Raw genomic sequence first — 18,092 nt, forward strand, 5'->3', positions numbered from 1 at the left:
TGGTCTTGGTCACGGCCTTCTGTACAATGACACGAACTTTCATCCATAGTTCTTCAGGCGCTCTGTCTATCAGATCTAATCCCTTGAATCTATTTGTCACTTTTAGGTCATGCCTGAATGGTCTAGTGGTTTTCCCTGCTTTCTTCCATTTAAGTCTGAATTTGGCAATAAGGAGTTCATGATCTGAGCCACAGTCAGCTCCCTGTCTTGTTTTTGCTGACTATAGTTTCTCCATCTTTGGTTGCAAAGAATATAATCAATCTGATTTTGGTATTGAGTATCTGGTCAAGTCCATGCGTAGTCTTCTCTTGTGTTGTTGGAAGAGGGTGTTTGCTAGATTTAACATAATCCTAGCACATCATTTTATAAATACAGACAAATGGATTCTAAAGTTTATATACAAAAAAAAGCGAAACCATTTTTTCTAGAATCTCTGTGTGTGTGTTAGTTGCTTAGTCATGTCCAACTCTTTGTGACCCCATGGACTGTAGTTCACCAGGCTCCTCTGTCCATGGAATTCTCCAGGCATGTATACTGGAGTGGGTTGCCATTCCCTTCTCCAGGGGATCTTCTCAACCCAGGGACTGAACCCAGGTCTCCCACATTGCAGGCAGAACCTTTACCATCTGAGACAACAGGAAGCCCAATGTCAATTCTTCCCAACTATATATATATATATATATATATATATATATAGTTTTAACATAATGCCAGCACACTATTTTGTAGATCAGTTTAGTTCAGTCGCTCAGTCGTGTCTGAATCTTTGCGACCCCATGGATACAGACAAACTGATTCTGAGGTTTATATATGTTAAAAATTTTTTTTCTAGAGTTCATATATGTGTGTTAATATACGATAGTTGTTTTTCTCTTTCTGACTTACTTCACTCTAGGTTCATCCACCTCACTAGAACTTACTCAGTTTTGATGAAGCTACTTGCAGGGAAAGAATGGAGGCTCAGCTGTAAAGAATGCACTTGTGGACCCAGTGGGGGAAGGAGAGAGTGGGATGAGTGGAGAAAATAGTATCAGGGTATATATATATAACCATGTGTAAAATACATAGCTGGTGAGAAGTTGCTCTATAACCAAGGGAGCACATACTGGTACTCTGGGGGGATCTAGAGGGGTGGGCAAAGGGAGGGGAAAGAGGCTCGAGAGGAAGGGGATATATGTATAATTATGACTGATTCATGTCATTGTATGGAATAAATGAGTACAACATTGTAAAGCAATTTTCCTCCAACTAAAAAAAATAAATAGAAAAAAAAAATTAAGAGTATGTACCCAGAAAATAAAAAGAAAACAAAAGACTCAGAATAGCCAACATAATGCTGAAAATAAAAAACAAATTTGGAGGACTGACAGCAGTGAGCTTCAAAACTTACTATAAACCTACAATAATCAAGGCAGCATAGTATTAGAAAAAGAATAGACACATAGTTCAGTGGGACAGAGAGAAAGCCCAGAAATAGAGTCACACAACTATAGTCAACTGATCCTTGACAAAAGAGCAAAGCCGATTTAATCACAAGAAGATAGAAGATAGTCTTGTAAACAAATGTGCTTGGAGACATTTTGACTTGCATAAGAAAAAATGTATTTAAACACAGACTTTACACTTTTAAAAAAACTAACTCAAAATGAATCACAGACCTAAAAGAAAACTTTGAAAGTATAACATAGGAGAAAATCTTAAATTTGGTAATAAGGTTTAGATACAGCACCAAAAGCACAATTCATAAAAGAAATGATTGATTAGTTGGTCTTTATTAAGTTAAAACCTTCTGCTTTGAAAAAGAGACTGTTTTGCAAATGAAAAGACAAATCACAGATTGGGAGAAAATCTTTGTAAAACACAGATCTGACAAAAGAACTGGTATCCAAAATATACAAAGAACTCTTAAAACTCAACAACAAAAGAAAAAGCCCAAGTAAAAATGGGGAAAAGATATGAACAGACACTTTCCTAGAAAAGATACACAGGTGGATAATAAGCGTATGAAAGATGTTCAACATCATTTGTCATTAGGGAACTGCAAATTAAAGCAACAAGATACCATTATACTATTAGAATGGCTAAGATTCAAAACTGAAAACACCAAGTGCTAGTGCGGATGTGGAGAAACAGGAACACTCCCTCATTGCTGACCGGAATGCAAAATAGCACAGCTATTTTAGAAGACAATTTGGCAGTTTCTTACACAGCTAAGCATATTTTACCACATGACAGATAATTGCACTCGTAGGTATTTATTCAACTGAGTTGAAAACGTTTGTTCATCAAAATATGCACATGAATGCTTATAACAGCTATATTTTGATTATTCACCCCAAACTGCAAGAAACTGAGCTGTCCTTTCATGGGTGAATAAATACATCGTGAAGGTGACAGCTGTTCTGTCGTGTCAGACTCTGCAACCCACTAGGCTCCTCCGTCCATGAGATTTCCCAGGCAAGAATAATGGAGTGGGGAGCCATTCCTTTCTTCAGGGGATCTTCCTCACCCAGGAATCAAACCTGAGCCTCCTGCATTGAAAGCAGATTCTTTACCATCTGAGCCATCAAAGAAGCCGAATAAATCGTGGTACATCCAAACAATGGAATATTTTCAGTGATTAAAAGAAATGAGCTTCCAAGCCACATAAAGCTATGGAGGAAACTTAAATGTATATTCTTTGGTGAAAAAAAGCCATTCTGACAAGGCTACCTTCTGTATGATTCCAGTTATATGTCATTCTGGGAAAGGTAAAATAATAAAGATACTAGGAAGGTCAGTGATTGCCAGGAGTTTGGAGGGGAGGTGAAAGGAATGAATAGATGTAGCACAGGGGATTGGTGGTAAAAATATTCAGTATGATTGTGTGATGGTGGATACATGACACTACATATTTGTAAAAACCCATAGAACTTTATGGCACAAAGAGTCAACCTTAATGTATAAAAATTTGAAACAATAATTTAGAATCTCAGAGGGTCCCAGGAATGAATGCAGACTGCAATGAGATTCTCACTATATAGTGAAACAACCTTGTGGAAGGGAATGGGGGGAAGGTGCTGAACTAAGTCATTTTGGAAATGGAATCCGTAAGACTAAAAGCAAAAGGAGCTGCACATAAGCTCTGTACTCATTGACAAAGTTGTTTCTGACAGGGGTGTGTGTGTTAAGTCGTTTCAGTCATGTCTGACTCTTTGCCACTTCATGGACTGTAGCCCACCAGGCTCCTTTGTCTAAGGGATTCTCCAGGCGAGAATATGGAGTGGGTTGCTGTGCCCTCCTCCAGGGACTCTTCCAGACCCAGGGATTGAACTCACACTGCCTACCTCTCCTGCACTGGCATACAGATCCTTTACCACTAGTGCCAGCTGGGAAGCCCTTCTGATGGGGGTCTAGGTTAACAATTCTGACAGCGGTGTACATGTGCATTGGAATTGAACAATTCATTAAGTGGATGGGGAATTTGGGAGGCAGGTTTCTTGACGCTGTTGTGGGAACTTACATAAACAAGCGGAGAAGAATAGAATGATCCATATGGTAACGGATCAGAGTTAGAGATACCAGTAAGAGGTCATGTTTATCTTAAAATAGATAGAGATGGTTACATAGAGAAATATTTATAGATATGTGTATATACACAGGTTAATATAAAATACAGATACTCCTTTGCCCTGTCAACTTAGGGGGTTCAGATGCAATGATACCCTAGTAATGATAAATCCATCTAGTACCCAGATTTTAGTTTCTAATACCATATTCCAGTTAAAGTAACCTCTTAAAACAAAGGCTGATTCTTGGACTAGAGGAAGAAATAAAGATGAGCCTGGAGCGTCTTGTATTGCCAGAAAATAAGGACATGGTAAAAGAAAAACAAACAACAAAAATTAAAAAAAAAATAAACCCCAAACACATTGATAGATACATGTCAAGGGGGCACAGGATTTAACTTAAAGAGCACACAATGGTCAAAGCTGAAACAAATTGAGTTAAAAGATAAAGTAGTATTTGATTATAACCCAAAGTATAAAATAAATATTCACAAGGACATACTGATATAAATAAATATTGGGTAAGTTAATAAATGGAGAAGAGCCAAATTGGCCAGGCAGAAAGATTCCAAATAAATTATGTAGTTACTTCGTCCTCAAGGAGGGAGATAATAAACCCCCAGTCCTTAAGTGAAGGCTACACATTACCTTCCAAAGAGGACACTATAGAAAGAAATGGACAGAGTAATGGAAGTAAATGGACAGAGTTTACAGTAGAGAAACCTCATAAGCACTAACTGAACCAGGTGACCAAGATGAACACCAACAACAATAGATCATGTTGATTGCATGTATCCTTGATATGATGTGATTAAAATGAGATTTTAAATTTTTATTTTTTTATTTTATATACCTCGACAGCCTATTAAAAAGCAGAGACATTACTTTGCCAACAAAGGTCCATCTAGTCAAAGCTTTTGTTTTTCCAGTAGTCACATATGGATGTGAGAATTGAACTATAAAGAAAGTTGAGGTCCAAAGAATTGATGTTTTAGAACTATGGTGTTGGAGAAAACTCTTGAGAGTGCCTTGGACTGCAAGGAGATCAAGCCAGTCAATTCTAAAGGAAATCAGTCCTGAATATTCATTGGAAGGACTGATGCTGAAGCTGAAACTCCAATACTTTGGCCACCTGATGTGAAGAACTGACTCATTAGAAAAGATCCTGATGCTGGGAAAGATTGAAAGGGAGAAGAAGGGGATGACAGAAGAGGAAATGGTCGGATGGCATCACAGACTGGATGGACATGAGTTTGAGCCAGTTCCCAGAGTTGGTGATGGACAGGGAAGCCTGGCCTGTTGCAGTCCATGGGGTCGCAAAGAGTCGAACACGATTGAGCAACTGAACTAAATTAAACATGAGATTTTACCTCTGTGATCTTCTTTCTCCAAGTCTATGACCCCAGTCTAACCACAAAAAAACATCGGACAAGTTCCAGTCAAGGGATATCCAACAATATACTTTACCAGTATTCCTCAAAAGTGTTAAGGGTTTTAACACTTTAACAAAAACAAGTAAAAGTCTGAAAAAAACTGTCAAATCAAGAGAAGTCTAGGGAGACATGACAATCAAATGTAACATGGAATCCTGAATGGGATTCTGCAATAGAAAAAAGATTGCCGGGTAAAATCAAGGGAGATCTGAGTAAACTGTGGACTTTAGTTAATAATAATAATAATAATAATGTATCACTGCTGCTGCTGCTGTTAAGTTACTTCAGTCGTGTCCGACTCTGTGCGACCCCATAGACGGCAGCCCACCAGGCTCCCCCGTCCCTGGGATTCTCCAGGCAAGAACACTGGAGTGGGTTGCCATTTCCTTCTCCAATGCTTGAAAGTGAAAAGTGAAAATGAAGTCACTCAGTCGTGTCCGACTCTTTGCGACCCCATGGACTGCAGCCTACCAGGCTCCTCCATCCGTGGGATTTGCCAGGCAAGAGTACTGCAGTGGGGTGCCATCGCCTTCTCCTGCTGCTGCTGCTAAGTTGCTTCAGTCATGTCCGACTCTGTGCGACCCCATAGACGGCAGCCCACCAGGCTCCCCCATCCTTGGGATTCTCCAGACAAGAACACTGGAGTGGGTTGCCATAGCCTTCTCCTAATGTATCACTATTGGTTCATAAATTGTCCAAATACTCCCAGTGGCTCAGCAGTAAAGAATCCACCTGCAATGCGGGAGACACAGGGTCCATCCCTTGCTTGGGAGGATCCCCTGGAGAAGAAAATGCAACCCACACCAGTATTCTTGTCGAGAAAATCCTATGGACAGAGAAGCCTGGTAGACTAGAGTCCGTGGGGTCACAAAAGAGTCAGATGTGACTTAGGGACTAAACAACAATGGACTTTAGCTAACAATAGTAATGTATCACTATTGGCTTATTAATTGTGCAGACATCCAACGCCTAATGTGAGATATTACCAATAGGGAAAATTGTGTGTTAATATGGGAAAACCTATACTATCTGCTGATTTTTTCCTGTAAATCTGAAACTGTAATAAAAACAAGGCCTATTGATTAAAAAACAGAGTGACATGACTTGTGAAATTCAGGAGATGGCCCAGCCTCCAGGTACCTCACACTCCTAAGACCAAGATCGTTCTGTCACACACCCTTGCCTTTTGCCATTAGTGACTGATGTGAACTATTTCAGTTATGGCCAGTGCTATCTAGAATGAGCTGGAAACCTCATCACATAAGTCACTCTGTATCTTCTTACAAGTTGGGCCAATTCTGTACCTCCTGCCCACATCTCTGAATGGTTAACAACTGCTCATGGGCAGAAGGGGGATGGGGGAGGGGAGGAGATAGTCTTACCCCCAACAGAGTTTATGGAAGCTCAGGAACATATCCCATATACAACTTAAGCCTCATGTTTATGTCTGGGAATATATTAAATGCCATCTGCCTAACCATTTGCCATGTTATAAATTAAGGCGACATCAACAATGCTACAATGCCAAGGAGCACTCTGCTGCCTTCCAGTTTGATATTAAATGGGTTTTGTTACCAAACTCTCCTTACAAACAAGAAAAGAACAGTTGTAAGCCTTCTGGAGGAGCAGATGGTCCCGGAGGCTTCCCAACGCTGGCTTGCTGTGAAAGTTACAGGGTTTACATTTTCTTTTCTCTAAAGAGTTGTCTGAGTTATGGCTGCTATGCGGGAGAGCGAACATTGGGTGGGGGTGTTTAAACCATGGCCCTGCCACTTTCTTGCTGTGTGAACTTTGGTAGGTTACTTAACGTCTTGGAATCTCAGTTTTGTCACCTGTAAAATGGGGGTAACAACATCAACCTCAAGATATAAATGAGAAAACTCAGGGTTCCTCTAACTGCCCTTGAGTTCCAAGGAGGAATATATTTTCCCCTTGACCTAATGCACATACACACTCACACACATAATTGAAACAAAGCTTTCATTAGCAAAGCTAATCCTTGCAACACATGATATACTTCACACTGCTATGTTCAAAATGGATAACTAACAAGGACCTATTGTAAAGCACATGGAACTCTCCTCAATTTGTATGGCAGCCTGGATGGGAGGTGGGTCTGGGGGAGAATGGATACATGTATATGTTGGCTGAGCCCCTTCACTGTTCACCAGAAACTACCACAACATTGTTAATCAGCTATACACCAATGCAAAATCAAAAGTTTAAAGTTTGAAAAAAAAAGGAAAAAACATAAAGATTCTTTATTCATTTATTTATGTATTTATTTTTGAAACATAAAAAACACACACTGCATATGTATTGAAAATAAAGTTAGCAGGGAGAAAAGAAGCCAGACTTTTCTTGCAAAGTCAGTTTGATTTACGAGGTTGCTTTGACCAAGAGGACTGACTTGACTAATTAGATTGTACCATGTACACATAAATTAAACGTATTCATAAATTAAATGAGTAAAATCAAGATAGTGTATTTAAATACAGGAAAAAGTGCTTGACAGGTGAAAGTTATGCAGTGAATGCTAGCAGATAATATGGTGATCACTGGCATTATTATTGATCATGGCAAAGTGATGTGAAGAGGTAGAATATAAAACCATATCAATCTGTTCCCACAAATCCAGTCAGTAGGCTAGTTCTTTCCTAACCTCGAATTCTATCTACTAACAAAAGCAGTAGCATTTTAGTCTTTCCAGTGTCCAGCCCAGTACAGTGATAGAAACTCCAGTGCTTACTCCCGGAGGAGACTCTCCCCTCTTTCAGCTCCCGCAAGGAGCTGCCTCCCACAAGGTCAGCTTCTCTCTCTTCCTCACTTTCCTGCTATTTCAGAGTCCCCAGCAGGACTAACCCCCCATGTCCATGACAATGACCTGCTCTGCTCATGAATGCACCCTGTATTAGAGTGTTTCCTTCCCCATCTCTCTTCCTTCCTCCCTTACCAGTGCTTCTTGGGATCACCTTCAAAAAAAAAAAAACTACTTACTTGCACTCACACTCTTGTCTCAGGGTCTACTTCTGGGAGAACGCATCCTCAGGCAGTCCCCTGCACATAATCCATCCTTAAAGTGCCTGTGAAATCAGCCTCAGGACAGATAGAGGGGTAATAGGACAGGTGGCTCAGTGGTAAAGAATCCTCCTGCCAATGCAAGAGACACAGGAGATGCAGCTTTGATCCCTAGGTTATGAAGATCCCCTGGAGGAGGAAATGGCAACCCACTCCAGTATTCTTGCCTGGAGAATCCCATGGACAGAGGAGCCTAGCGGGCTGCAGTTCTTGGGGTCACAAAGAGTCGGACACGACTTGGCACACACCCATGATAACAGCTATGGACATCACTCAATGTGTGGCAAATTATAAATTATTAAAGTAAAAACTAGGAATGTTCAGGCCTGCTCACTGTTCTGTTTAGGACCTATAGACTTACCGAAGCTACGTTCACTCATGCTGGCTCCGGTCCTTGCTGGGAACAAGTAAAGATGGTGCCCCAGTCCTCGCCTTGAGCAGAGGCCAACCTTGAGGACTTAGCTGCTTTTCCCCTTTGTCATTTCCTCTTTGCATGGATGAAACCTCTGACCCTACATGGGTCTGAGTGGTGAAAGGCTTCTTCCAATAATGCACGACATCTATCTCTCCATCTTTTTTTTTGTTGTTTCTTTGCCAACTAAAGTGCTCTGATCTCAAACATGGTGAAAAAATTATTTGCCTATCTTTCTTAAAACATATCTAATACCCTCCAGGTTTAGAAGTGCTAAACCACCCCTTGTATAACTCACTGGAGTGCCCACAAAACTACATTTTCTTCAGACAAAACATATCTTTTATTGGGCTTGTGTCTGTGATAATGATGCAGGTGAATTTTATCATTCCTTTCACCCTACTGGTAATGAACAAATTCACTGCGTATTACTTTGGACTTGATCTCTGGCAAAACACTACTGGAACAAACAATTTGATTTGTCAACACCTTTACAAGGGCTCCTCAATCAATGTCACAAATCCAAATTTAAACAGCAAAGTACATTTGACTGCAAGACCCTAGACTGATTAGAGCTCCGAGTTCAGAGAATTGCTCCAGACAGGGCAGCAATCAGATTATTAACTCCACTTGAAAATACTCTCTGCTGCCCGGGATTAGCATGCATATTTTGATATAGATCGATAAGCAATCTCCTTTCTATAAGAAATGCCTGCAACATTCATTTGGCTGATCAAAGGCAGATATCAGCTGGCTGTGACAGCTAGCTATTGTTTCCCCGCTTTCTTTACAGAAGAGCCTCTATTAAAAAAATTCTCTGGCTCTTTTTCGGCTAATAGTGGAAGCCAACAGAGAGTCACAAAATCCCATCTCCTTCTCGATACTGAAACACAATTAGTGCAGCAGGGACTTGAGTCCTTTCTATGCTAACTTAACCCATTTCCACTGTGTTCACTGACAAGAAATGGCAAGTTTCTTCTCCTCCCCTCCGTCCCCCATTCCCTTCCACTCTGACATTGTTCATGGCTGTAGTGGTCCCAGTGGTCTGGGACTGTTAGAAGGATGGGCCCCATCCTTTGGCATCTAGTTGCTTCCTTGATGAGGTCAAAGTTCATATGTGAAAACTCTGATACCATATTAAATGAGTTAGCTCAGCTTTAGATTCTGGTTGTGGACACAGAATTGATTCATTGCTTTAAAAGCTGTTATTCAGTCCCTTAACCTTTATCTCTCTCCCCACTTCTTTTCTAAAATATCATTTTCTTGTTGGAAATAATTTTTATTTGCATTCTCTGCCTGTTTTCTCCACCTGAAACTCTTTTCCCCTCACCTACAGCTTTCTTGTACTACTAGCTCACTAACGAAAACCTAACTTACACATCAGTTGTTCCCTTCTGTCTGAAGATCCCAATAAATAAAAGCAAGATACAGTCCCTCTCAAGACAGATGGCTAAGGGACAAATGTGGGTTACAGAATAGTTTGCACAGTGTTATTTAGTTTTTATTTAAAAAACAAAAGTATGCTTGTGTTTATATGTGCCTATATACATACATTCACTACATGTATATGTTTGCTATGTATATGCATACAAACACACCTATATAAACACACACGCACACAAACACACATATACGAGAAATTCTACAGTCATTGGTTATAGAAGGATGATTAATAGAGAGCTTATGTTCTGCTTCTCTGTTTCTGTTCTCTTAGGATTTTTAAGCTTTTGTGTTATAATTCAGGAAATGAATGACCTTAAGAATGTGAATCAGAAATGTCTCGCATATTCTTACTATGTATATGCTCTGATTTGTTTCTAAACTTTTTGCCATGAGATGTCAAAATGTTTCTCTTGGATCGTGAAGTCCCTGAAAGCGCTTTTTGATGGCTAGCTCTCAGCGAGCACATCACTGGGCTTGTGTCAATAATATGGCAACTGCTAGGTGTATTTGGAGAAGGGAATGGCAGACCACTTCAGTATTCTTGCCGTGAGAACCCCATGAACAGCATGAAAAGGCAAAAAGATATGACACTGAAAGATGAACTCCCCAGGTTGGTAGTTCCCCAATATGCTCCTGGAGAAGAGTGGAGAATTAACTCCAGAAAGAATGAAGACATGGAACCAAAGCAAAAACAGTGCCCAATTGTAATGTGACTGGTAATGGAAGTAAAATCCAGTGCTATAAAGAACAAAATTGCATAGGAATCTGGAATGTTAGGTCCATGAATCAAGGTAAATTAGAAGTGGTCAAACAGGAGATGGCAAGAGTGAACAACGACATTTTAGGAATCAGTGAACTACAATGGACCAGAATCGGCAAATTTAACTTAGATCACCATTATACCTACTATTGTGGGCAAGAATCCCTTAGAAGAAATGGAGTAGCCCTCATAGTCAACAAAAGAGACCAAAATGCAGTATTTGAGTGCAATCTCAAAAACGACAGAATGATCTCTGTTCATTTCCAAGGCAAACCAATCAATATCACAATAATCCAAGACTATGCCCCAACCACTAATGCCGAAGAAGCTTAAGTTCAATGGTTCTATGATGACCTACAAGACCTTGTAGAACTAACACCAAAAAAAGATATCCTTTTCATCACAGGGGACTGGAATGCAAAAGTAGGAAGTCAAGAAATACCTGGAGCAACAGATAAGTTTGGCCTTAGAGTACAAAATGAAGCAGGGCAAAGGCTAACAACACACTGGTCATAGCAAACACCCTTGTCCAACAACACAAGAGATGACTCTACACATGGACATCACCAGATGGTCAATATTGAAATCAGATCAATTATATTCTTCACAACCAAAGATGCAGAAGCTCTGCTGCTGCTGCATCACTTCAGTCATGTCCGACTCTGTGCGACCCCATAGACGGCAGCCAACCAAGCTTCCCCTCCTTGGGATTCTCCAGGCAAGAACACTGGAGTGGGTTGCCATTTCCTTCTCCAATGCAGGAAAGTGAAAAGTGAAAGTGAAGTCACTCACTCGTGTTCGACTCTAGCGACCCCATGAACTGCAGCCTACCAGGGTCCTCCGTCCATGGGATTTTCTAGGCAAAAGTACTGGAGTTGGGTGTCATTGCCTTCTCTGGGAGAAGCTCTATACAGTCAGCAAAAATAAGACCAGGTGCTGACTGTGGCTCAGTTCAGGAACTCCTTATTGCAAAATTCAGACTTAAATTGAAGAAAGTAGGGAAAACTATCCACGTTTGACCTAAATCAAATCCCTTACTATTATACAGTGGAAGTGACAGATAGATTCAAGGGATTCAATATGATAGACAGAGTGCCTGAAGAACTATGGATGGAGGTTCATGACATTGTTCAGGAGGTGGTGATCAAGACCATCCTCAAGAAAGAGAAATGCAAAAAGGCAAAATGGTTGTCTAAGTAGGCCTTACAAACAGCTATGAAAAGAAGAGATGTGAAAGGCAATATAGAAAAGGAAAGATATACCCATCTGAATGCAGAGTTCCAAAGAATAGCAAGGAGAGATTAAAAAAAAGAAAAGCCTTCCTCAATGATCAATGGAAAGAAAATAGAATAGGAAAGACTAGAGATCTCTTCAAGAAAACTAGAGATACCAAGGGGATATTTCATGTAAAGATGAGCACAATAAAGGACAGAAATGGTGTGGACCTAATAGAAGCAGAAGATATTAAGAAGAGGTGGCAAGAATACACAGAAAAACTATACAAAAATATATTAATGACCCAGATAACCACCTAGAGCCAGACATCCCAGAATGAGAAGTCAAGTGGGCCTTAGGAAGCATCAATATGAGCAAAGCTAGTGGAGGTGATGGAATTCCAGCTGACCTATTTCAAATCCTAAAAGATGATGCTGTGAAAGTGCTGCATTCAATATCCCAGCAAATTTGGAAAACTCAGCAGTGGCCACAGGACTGGAAAAGGTCAGTTTTCATTCCAATCCTAAAGAAAGGCAAAGGCAATGTCAAACTAGTGAACAAATGCACTCTTCTCACACGCTAGCAAAGTAATGTTCAGAGTTCTCCAAGCCAGGCTTTGATACTATGTGAACTGAGAAATTCCCAATGTTCAAGCTGAATTTAGAAAAGGCAAAGGAACCAGAGATCAAATTGCCAACATCCATTGGATCATCGAAAATGCAAAAGAGTTCCAGAAAAATATCTACTTCTGCTTTATTGACTATGCCAAAGCCTTTGACTGTGTAGATCACAACAAAGTGTGGAAAAGTCTTCAAGAGATGGGAATACCAGACCACCTGACCTGTCTCCTGAGAAATCTGTATGCAGGTCAAGAAGCAACAGTTAGAACTGGACATGGAACAACAGACTGTTTCCAAATTGGGAAAGGATTACATCAAGGCTATATATTGCCACCCTGCATATTCAACTTATATGCAGAGTACATCATGCAAAATACCAGGCTGGATGAAGCACAAGCTAGAATCAAGATTGCCAGGAGAAATATCAATAAACTCATATATGTGGATGACACCACCCTTATGGCAGAAAATGAAGAGGAACCAAAGAGCCTCTTGATGAAAGTGAAAGAGGAGAGTGAAAAAGCTAGCTTAAAACTCAACATTCAAATAAAGAAGATCATGGCATCTGGTCCCATCACTTCATGGCAAATAGATGGCAAACAATGGAAACAGTGATAGACTTTATTTTTGGGGGCTCCAAAATCACTGCAAATGGTGACTGCAGCCATGAAATTAAAAGACACTTGCTCCTTGGAAGAAAAGTTATGACCAACCTAGACAGCATATTAAAAAGCAGAGACATTACTTTGCCAGCAAAGGTCCATCTAGTCAAAGCTATGGTTTTTATAGTAATCATGTATGGATGTGAGAGTTGGACCATGAACAAAGCTTAATGCTGAAGAACTGATGCTTTTGAACTGTGGTGTTGGAGAAGACTCTTGAGAGTCCCTTGGAGTGTAAGGAGATCAAATCAATCAATCCTAAAGGAAATCAGTCCTGAATATTCAGTGGAAGGACTGATGTTGAAGCTGAAACTCCAATACTGGCCACCTGATGTGAAGAACTGACTCATTGGAGAAGACCCTGATGTTGGGAAAGATTGAAGGCGGGAAGAGAGGGGGACAACAGAGGATGAGATGGTTGGGTAGCATCACCAACTCAATGGACATGAGTTTGAGCAAGGTCCAGAAGTTGGTGATGGACAGGAATGTCTGGCTTACTGCAGTCCATGGGGTTGCAATGAGTTGGATACGACTGAGTGACTTAACTGAACTGAACTGAACTGAGGTGTGTGGTAAGAGGGTGGTGACATACTCTGAAGGATTATTTGATTTGTTTTAAAATCTCACAGGATCTGAATGGACTATGGGGAAGTAGAGCTTCAAGGAGTGAAAATATACATTTTAGTATGGCTTAAAATAAATGCACTTGTCATCTGAGGTATACCTGAAACCACACAAATAGATAATATCCAGATTGAAAACTGTAATAAAGAGGTAAAAGTATGCAGTAATATATAATTTTAGAACACTTAAATCTTTGAAGTAATTAAAACACTGAGTATTTCCTTGAAATCTTTAATTTTTCTCTCTGTCAATATAATATTTGATATATTAAATATTTGAAATATCTCTGAAAAGGGATATAATAAGCCTAAGCTTTGTCCAAGTAACTTCAAATGTGCTGAAAGTGGCATTTAGGGACATCCTTTGAGTTTCTTAAGACAGATATCCTTTATAGGTTTACATTATCCTGGGCTTCCCAGGTGGCACTAGTGGTAAGGAATCTGCCTGCCCATGCAGGAGACACAAGACACGCAGGTTTGATCCCTGGGTGGAGAAGATCCCCTGGAGGAAGGCACAGCAACCCACTCCAATATTCTTACCTGAATAATCCCAAGGACAGAGGAGCCTGGCAGGCTACAGTCCATGGGATTGCAAAGAGTCAGACATGACTGAGCACAGCACAGCAACTGCAATCTTCCCAGTAACATGGTGGGCTAATTCCCACCTTGCAGATATTTATTCCCATCTTAGAGATAAGGAAACTGCGGTTCAAATAGCTGAATCAATTACCCATGACTTTCGATTTAGATCTGACTAGAAGCTGGGAAGAAGAGAGACTTAAACTTCAATGGCATCTGGAAGCACCTTACACCTTATGATGTAATTAATTTTTAGTGTCAAAAAACCAAGTTGTAAAAGTGGCATTCGTGAAAATATCTCTTTTTCAGGAATACAACAGAATTGATCCTTATGATTGATGTGGAATCTTGCTTGGAGAGTCATACTTCTGACATACTCATAGGAACTGGAGGACTCTGCCATTTCTGATAAACTTTAGTTATATTGATTTAGAAAATGTTGGACTTCCCTGGAAGCTCAGATGGTAAAGCATCCGCCTTCAATGCAGGAGACCTGGGTTCGATCCGTGGGTCAGGAAGATCCCCTGGAGAAGGAAATGGCAACCCACTCCAGTGTTCTTGCCTGGAAAATTCCATGGATGGAGGAGCCTGGTAGGCTACAGTCCATGGGGTCGCAAAGAGTCGGATTTAGGCCCAATAAATAATTATATTTGATAGAAATGTATATAAACATGACTTAGTAGGGGCAGGCTTGCATCTCTTTCTGATTAAAACATGCATCCTGGCTGAACCTCTTACTTGTTGGGCAACTTTGGTCAAATTTCTTAATTTCTCTGTGATTTCTTTGCTAAACAGGATGGTAATAATGGTGTCTACCTTGTGTGGTTGCTGTGAGGTTTAAGCAAGATGACATGTGCGAAGTTCTTGAAATAGCACTGGAACATGCTATTTTTAAACTTGTATTGATAACATTTATTTTGTACTCATTTTTAAACTTACTTCAGTTGCATTTCCAGTTTATATATAATTTAACAGACACATTATAGCTTGTGAGTTATTTGCAAAAACTGAACTGATGTACACACCTTTTCTTAGAGGTAAAAAAGCACATAAGGAATGAACATGAGATGCAGGGCCACCTCTGGTAATTACACAACAATTTAGCTCTGTGCAGCCACTGTAATAGAAGGTTGTTGTCGTTTAGTCGCTAAGTCATGTCCAACTCTTTTGTGACCCCATGGACTATAACTACCAGGCTCCTCTGTCCATGGGATTTCTCAGGCAAGAATGCTCGTGTCGGTTGCCATTTCTTTTTCCAGGGGATCTTCCCAACCCAGAAATCCAACCTGCATCTCCTGCATTACAGGCAGATTCTTTACCACTGAGCCGCCTGGGAAGCCCATAATAGAAGGGCTTTATTTCTTTACTTATTTACTCAATAAATATTAAGAGTTATTAGGAACAGCAACAATACATTTCCTCAAGCTTTGGTTTTCTTATCTATCCAATCAGGAGCTAGAAAAAAAACGGAGTTTTTTTCTTTTTTAAATGGGTCTTTCCACTTATAACATTTTCTGATTGATTAGGTTGTTTTTCCCTCTGTTGTAAAGACATAAATCTTTAGCTGCAGATATTGAAAATGGCTATATCTGTTCCCAACATTCTTAAATTTTCAAAATAATTTCATATACTTTATCTCTCATGAATCATCCTAAGATGAGGTGAATGCAGAATTATTTAAGAAATATTTATTAAGCATCGACTGTGTGCCAAGGCATCGTGTTAGGTGCTAACATACCAAAATGCTAATGTGTTTGCCCTCTGGAACCTCATAGTCTCATGAAAAATTATTAGTCTAGTTTGAAATAAAGGCATGTAGAAATGAAGCAAATTTCTCTTTAATCATCAAAACCTGGGGCTTCTTCATTCCCAGTTTTGTTCCATGAAGATAGTGGGCTTGTGGCCTGCAAGCCACAGAGGTCTCAGGAAGGAAGGAAAGGCAGGAGGGAGGGAAGGACAGTTTTACTTAGGATCAGTTGACGATGGTTAACTGTAACACGGGGCTGGAGTTCTAGCTGGAATTATAAAAGGGAAAACAGTTTAATCATCATCTAATAAACACAATTTAACTAGTATGGGGGACCTGTCCAAATAGTCTGTCCAAGAAGGAAACAACTAGCTTTGTCATTCTTGACCTTGATTTGTACGTATTATGCTTGTTTTCATTATGCTCTTACCCCTATAACTTTAGGTTTGAAAATTCAGCTTTCCATGTGCCTGAGCTTGTTCCTGAAACCATCAGACCTAGCCACCTCGAAGGCCATGGACTTACAAAGGAAAGCATTTTTCATAAGGTCTTGCCACATGAGAACCTAACTGAAGTAGGAACTCACTTCCTAGTAGCAGGTATTAAGGTTCTCTGGACTTCCACGATGCCAATTTACATGTCAGTCATTTTCTTGGCACTCTAAGTGGCAAACCCTCAAAAGTGTCATCGTCAGAAAAGACAACAAATTCCCCTTGCCAGGCCAATTGGGTTTTGCTGTCTTGGTGCTGTGTGGTAACTGCCTGCCTTGGGCATTTTCCTAAGCACCTTCCTGCTACAATCTGTTATATATAATGACTTGGCAAATGTATTTCTTCTTCCCTGACTGAGGAAGAAAAATGGTTTTCATTTCTAGTCCAATAATATAGGACTTCTGCAGCAAGAAAAGTGAATCTAACTTTTTGATCCACCTAGTCAAGCCAAAAAGGACATTAGGATCATGTTACTAACCATCTAGGCCTGTGTCCTATATCAAATCATGGCTTTTTCCTTGTGAGAATGATGCTGTTGACAAGGATTCAGACAATTTAAGGGCACGCCTGATGAAAAATCTCGTTTTTCTCCTTGGCCTGCCACAGATAAATCAAATGCAAAGTTTGTGAGAATCACAATGGGTGTCCCTTTGTGGGGACACGTTCTCCTTCTGAAGTGAAAGATTAAGTGCAAGAGGCAATCCAGATTATTGGATAACTGTAAAAATCAATGAATGAAAAATATTCTTCTCTGTTGAATGGGGTAATTTATTCTCATCAATGGCACAAGAGGTCAGAGAATGGTTCTTGCTTCATTAGTTCCCTCACGGCAAGACACGTCTGGGGCCACCCGAGGGACTGTCTATACTAGGACATGGTCAACACCCCCAACTTGTAGTGTTATTGGAAGTAAAAGTTGCTGAAAGACAGTAAATTGCTATGTTTTCTAATACTCAGATGATTTACTTAGTGTGTGGGGACAAATGCCATCCTTACACTGCCTGGTTTGATTTGTAAAATTATAGTGATTTGTGAGTCTACAAAATAAAGGTCAAGAGTCACATCATCTTGCCCATAGGACTTCCTTCCAAATGTATTTTGGAAGACATTTTCTATAAGTATCCCAGGGTCCAACACATATAAGTTATTTAATAAATGTTTCTTAACGTCTCTACATTTAAAAAAAATGTATATTTGTGTTTGGCACATAATAGGTATTCATTAATAAACAGCTATTTTTAATAAGGAAATTATATCATATGCTATTAATTATAATAATGTGCTTTTTGTCCTAGATCTAATCTTTATAATCCAGTGGGAGAAGCATTAGAACTATACATATGATTTCACATACTATGATGCAAGCAAGGATAAATGTATGCACAAAGTATTACAATCACACAGAAGAGAAGGGGGTAGTTGAGGAAGGCCTTATAATGGAGGTAATGGCTGAGCAGATTTGAAAGATGAAGAGGAGTTAG

General features: G+C 39.9%; 1 long non-coding RNA gene across 2 annotated transcripts in view; it reads right to left on the bottom strand.

Moving 5' to 3' along the window:
- The window catches only part of LOC132342806 (uncharacterized), a 75,902-nt gene that overhangs the window by 12,063 nt on the left and 45,747 nt on the right, over window positions 1-18,092 (bottom strand). Inside the window, exon 3 of one of the 2 annotated variants that reach the window (XR_009491310.1) lies at window positions 16,196-16,388. The exons of the other annotated variant lie outside the window; for it this stretch is intronic. This is a non-coding gene — a long non-coding RNA (uncharacterized lncRNA). Of the gene's footprint in view, window positions 1-16,195; window positions 16,389-18,092 lie in introns of those variants that run through there. 2 annotated transcript variants of the gene reach the window in all.

Source organism: Bos taurus, chromosome 18, assembly GCF_002263795.3.
Source record: "Bos taurus isolate L1 Dominette 01449 registration number 42190680 breed Hereford chromosome 18, ARS-UCD2.0, whole genome shotgun sequence".
Taxonomy (NCBI): Eukaryota; Metazoa; Chordata; class Mammalia; order Artiodactyla; family Bovidae; genus Bos; species Bos taurus.